A 5788-nucleotide genomic window follows, 5' to 3' on the forward strand; every position below is an offset into this window, starting at 1 on the left:
GTCCCTGACCCTGACCCTGACCCTGACTATGACCCTGACCCTGACTATGACGATTACTATGACTATGACTATGACTATGACCCTGACCCTGACCCTGACTATGTCTATGACTATGACTATGACCCTGACCCTGACCCTGACTCACCAGGATTCTGAAAATTCCTCTGGCTGTACAATCGGATGATATGAGATGTTATAAATACTAAAGCATGCATTGCATTTTTGTTGTTGCAATTTTGGATTTTTCTTTACAAAATCTTGTTTCCACAAAATATAAAGCTTTTTTATTGCTGAACAACTGTCTCAAATGACTGTGAACAAATATGGCATGAAAGAGAACTTTCATTCCATTATAAAAGATAGTCTATGCCCCCCTACCCCCACCCCCTCTCTTTCTCTCTCTTGCTCTCTCCAATCCAAATGACGCAATACATCTTTTTTTGCTCAAGAATTTCTATTCCATGAAGAATGATATTGGCTACCATATGCCTCCAAAATCTGCTTTGAATTGTTTTACAAATAAACCATCATGAATGGGTTATTATCTGCCTGGATCACCTTATAAGCATTTAGTGAAAAAAAAGAGAAAAGTTTGTGCATAGCCAGGCATGCATTGTTGATTATGCATGTTGCTAAGCAGTAGGCCTATAGCTAGTACATACTGTACCTAGTATCTGGTTGCAAACGCGCCAAAATAACAATAAAATAAATGATAATAAAAAAACGGAATAGAGAACAAAGTTCTTGAATAATACCCAAAATGAATAAATAGGCTACACATGTTGTGGAGGGGGAAACTCAGATACTCAAAACGAAACTGAAAGAATTGTGTGACACACCTACCATGCACTGACTACTATGCTCTACACAGCCAAGTTCACTGGCTGATAATGAACCTTAGGCGCCGTTTCCACGTAGCTGGATATTTTTATATGTGGATATTTTTTTCTCCTGCTTGTATTGGTTTTGCATTGGTTTTGGCCTTCCGTTTCCAAGTAGCAGATATTTAAAAATCCAGGTGCAGGAGAAAAAAATAGCAGGAGAAAAAAATATCCTGTTTAGGGGTCTGAAACGCATTTGTTACAATGGAGGATTTTTTTATCCACATGTTGCGTTTCCACCTAGCAGGAGAAAAAAATACCCTGCTAAAAAAATATCCTGCTATGTGGAAACAGCACCTTTAGTCTGACTCTGTTCATCTATTCAGCATTCCAGCTGAGCTGCATTAACCTGATTTTCATCATCTGGCTGCGTTCAGCAACTACACGCGAGGGCGTTCCATTCCCTGCCGCATACCAGAGGGTAAGAGTCAGGTTAGAGCTGCACATCAAACGATATTGTCCCTCAGTGGTGGAACAATCTTCCAGAAGCAACAAGACTAGAATCATCTCTTTCAACCTTCAAGAAACAAGTGAAGTCTCTCCTCTTTTGTGACTACTTACCACACAGCACTGCACGTTAAGAACTAGCACACTAGCTACCTGTCATCTTCCAGGTTCCACAGAAGTCTGCACAAACTGATCAGTGGAGTCATACAAACCAGTAATCCAAAATGTTCTTTTGTTCCCCACCAAAAACAACCCTCACGAACCAAACTGGTCGCTGACTTGTTATCACAACACTCACAGACTGCTAAACAATGTGAGCAAGCTTAGGTCTTCATAGTATTGGAGGGGGGCCCTTATACCTCACTTCAGGGCTTGACACTGGTACCTGCAACCGGCCAAATGCTGGTAAAATTTGACTGTGGCTGGTAATGCTTTCAGTGTCACTAGCCAGTTTGGCTGGCAGCTTATTCCTTGGTATGACATGCGTATCATAGTAGCCTATACTCTGTTGTTTGACCCTTGTGTATCAATTGTTTGTATTTAAGTTTTTTTAAAAAAAGCTTAATAACTCAGTTTCTATTTGCTTGATATACTTCCATGTAGAAAGCTATACACTCATCTTGCTTTAGCACCTCATATTCTGAGGTTAGACGTACACTATCAAACACTATTAATCTGTGGCTAGTGACTTACCTCAAAGGCCAGTGACTTGGGGAATGCAGACACTGGTAGCCAATTTAGGTTTTTTGCTGGCTTCTCTCTCTCTCTCTCTCTCTCTCTCTCTCTATTTCTCTCTCTCTCCTCTCTTTCTCTCTTCTCTCTTTCTCTCTCTCCTCTCTTTCTCTCTCCTCTCTCTCTCTCTCCTCTCTCTCTCTCTCTCTCTCTCTCTCACACACACACACACACACACACACACACACACACACACACACACACCTGTCATCATCAGACAAAACTTTTGAAAAGTCTCATCTGAACAAACTGAAAAGAAACTACTCAAATGCATTTCCGTAATATATTAAATATTTGCATGACTTAGAACTTACTGCAAGTAAACGACAATATTATTGTAGAGCACATTGCACAGTAATTAGGCCTGCTGAATCTAAAAGGAGAGTTACGTAATTTGCCTTTTCTGTGGATGCCTCAAATATCTCCAATTGCCTTAAGAAAACAAAACTTTATAACTTTATGTCTGTCCTGTGGTATGTGTTGTTGGTGTCTATAAGTGCTTATGTCTTGCTGCGCACTTAATAACCCCTTTTGGGGACAATAAAGTTGAAAAGTTGACAAAGTTGAAGTTGAGGTAGCTTACTTCTATTTGCACATCATGCATGCTTATCATTAAACATTACCATAACATGAAACCGAAACAAGACATACTGTAACAGTTGTAAATACACCTACATCCAGTCTCCAACCAGCCCAACCTGCTAAGCAAAGATTTTAATGAATTCAGTTGACTGCCGGATTCCGACAACTATCACAGGACTAGCCATCAAGGGGGTTTCTTGCCAGTCCAGGAAAGGATTTTACATCGAACTGCTGAAGATTGTTCATCGCCTGAGACCTATCAAGGCAAGTGAAATTTCATTTTCATCAGCTGTTTGGGTTCAAAATGTAGGCTACTAAACCACAAAGCTCCTCATCGGCGACATTCAGAACAGACAAGAGCCACAAAGCCATGTCATTGATTGATTAATTTATTTTTTTGTGAAAAAGGACATGCTGTGTTTATCTATTATGTAAAATGCTAAATCAAATGTGCAATAGCTCTTGCTCTTCAAACGCTGTCCTAATTGCGACTTTATCCTACATGTTTTTACTTGCTACCTTGGCTAAACTATCTCAATGTTTTCTCTTTGTAAATACATTTAAATACTGTAACCATCTGAGCCACGTTGTAATAGTCATTGAAAGGTTAATTACCATAGTACTACCCTACTATGACAGTACACGGCCTTTAGTAATGTACTTTGACTTGGTCATTGCCATTCTGTTAACAACAACTGTAGAACACTTTTTGTTTTAGTGGAATAATTGAATGTATGACATAGGTATAGTCTGACAGCCCTAAGAACAGCTTTTCGTTTATAGTTTACTCTGAAGTGTCAAAAGTAAAAGTAGAGGTATCCATGATGTAAGTACAACACCAGCACATTTCACATAGCTGTTTTATCAGTTATTCCACTCTAATAGACTGTGAAGTTAAAGGTACACTGTGTAAGATTTTTAGTTCATGCTACCCATTCACTAATGTTACCTTTTTCATGAATGCTTACCACCACCATCAAATTTTAAGTATTCATTATGACTGGAAAAATTGCTCTTTTCATACATGAAAAAGGGGGATCTTCTCCATGGTCGCTGTATGACTGAATGACTGTACTTGGACCATACTAGAAAATAATTGTTTATTACTTAGTAAACTTTCATGAAAAGATCAAATTTGGCAATAGGCAGCCCAGTTTCAATGACCAGCATAGTTGCAGTACTTTTTTTGATCATTTCCTGCACAGTGTACCTGTACCTTTAATGAAAAAAAGAGATCCAACCAGCACAGAGTCAGCTGATTGTAAGACAATGGTCTACTGGTTACTCAGTGAATTTATCTGTGGGGAAAGGAACTTATAGACTTGTGGTCTACTTTTACATTCTTTGACACACCTACTGAAGATGCTGGAAATATGTTGGCCTTTCTCATTCAAGCTTTGAGGAAATAGGGGCGAGGCACAAACACTGTGTGCCAGTATGTGTCTACTGCGTGCGTGCGTGTGTGTGTGTGTGTGTGTGTGTGTGTGTGTGTGTGTGTGTGTGTGTGTGTGTGTGTGTGTGCGCGTGCGTGCGTGTGTGTGCATGAAAGTGTGTGACTGATGAGCTTGCTGTTTTTCAAAGTATTTTATATGCATTAGTTGAGATTGGACTAGTGGTTCTTAACCTTTTTCTCTCAGCACACCCCCTTACCTGTTCACAAGACTAGCAGCGCACCCCCAGCCCAACATGTATAACGTGTACAAGCACTAAAAAGGGATTTTAGTGATGTATTACAATGATTTTTGCCTGAGATATTAATGAAAACCTTAATGACTTTAAATGGGGACCAAAACATGTTTCAATTTGGTTTAGGTTTGGCTTAATTATAATGTTTCCAAGCAGAATTTTGGTCACAACCTCAACCATGGCCGTAGCCAGCCATGTGAAGTAGGCGAGGTCCATAATGCGCGCGCAGAGCGCGCTCCGAAATTGTATTATTAATAAAAAATATAAATTAAAAATTAATTAATAAAATAAATAAATATAGGCTACACAGGCCTATATATAGGGCCCTCCTCTATGAATGTATAGGCCTAATGTGAAATAGTAAATATGTAGACATGTATAATAATAAATATGTTGTAGTTTTCAGCCAACTCAGCCTATTCCCTTTGAATGGCTATGCTTTGGTATCATGCCTCTTTTATCATAAATAACATTCTCCCAGTCAGTAAAGCCCTTTGTAAGGAAACTAAAGTTTCACCCAGAAGTTGCACAATAAGCTACATCCTCAGATGGCAAGTTGCTCAGCCATTCATATTTTTTCTCCCAATGAAATTACACTTCAGCTGTTTTCCTCCAAAGGTACAGGGATAGCTATCTCTGTAGTGCAAACCACCTATTTTGGAGTAAACATTTTTCTTCCTAGAGTCGCATCAAACGTTTTGTTTTAATTTAGTTGTTGTTATAGTTCTTCACAAGCGCAGAAGACAAAAGTCTATCAACGAGAAAGAAAAGTAGCCTATCATCCGCGCTCCTGAGCCATCTGGTGCGCCACGGCTATGCAGACTCAGTAGTCATATCACGGGAACCTCTTCAGGTGTGGATATTTTACTGCGATTGAGTCTGATGAAGACGTGGCAACGTCGATAGTCTTGACACTTGTCCAAATGAACAGGAAAATATCCACACCTGAAGATGTTCCGGTGACCTCCTCTATCAGTGTTTATCAATCTTTCCAATTTGCAATCAATTACTTTTCACGGATATCCTATGCTTTTACCTTTATGCAGCAGCTGATGCAGCAGCCGGCCTTCTTAAAATAATGACTCAAATGGCTTTTTAAGACACCATAGCCTACTTGTTACGCATGAGCTTTAGGTAAACAACGGTTAGCTTTCTGTTGGCGGAGATCTCACCAAGCGCGGGCTTTCTGATAGCGGAGATCTCACCAAGCGCATGCTTAATGGGCGCTATCGTGACGGCACATTACTGCGCAGGCTGCACACGCACACTTTGCCATTTCAATGCATTTTTCTAACCAGACAGCATGGTAATTTTGCGTTGCGCAATGCGCTGTCACGAACGCGACCAAACACTTGCGATGTCGGCTGAGTTGCGTTCTCTCCCACGAGTCACACCACTTTCGATATTAATTAAACTTGTTTACTCGCAAAAACAGAACACAAAGGCAAAACTAGAACACA

This window comes from Engraulis encrasicolus, unplaced genomic scaffold (assembly GCF_034702125.1).
Source record: "Engraulis encrasicolus isolate BLACKSEA-1 unplaced genomic scaffold, IST_EnEncr_1.0 scaffold_340_np1212, whole genome shotgun sequence".
NCBI lineage: Eukaryota > Metazoa > Chordata > Actinopteri > Clupeiformes > Engraulidae > Engraulis > Engraulis encrasicolus.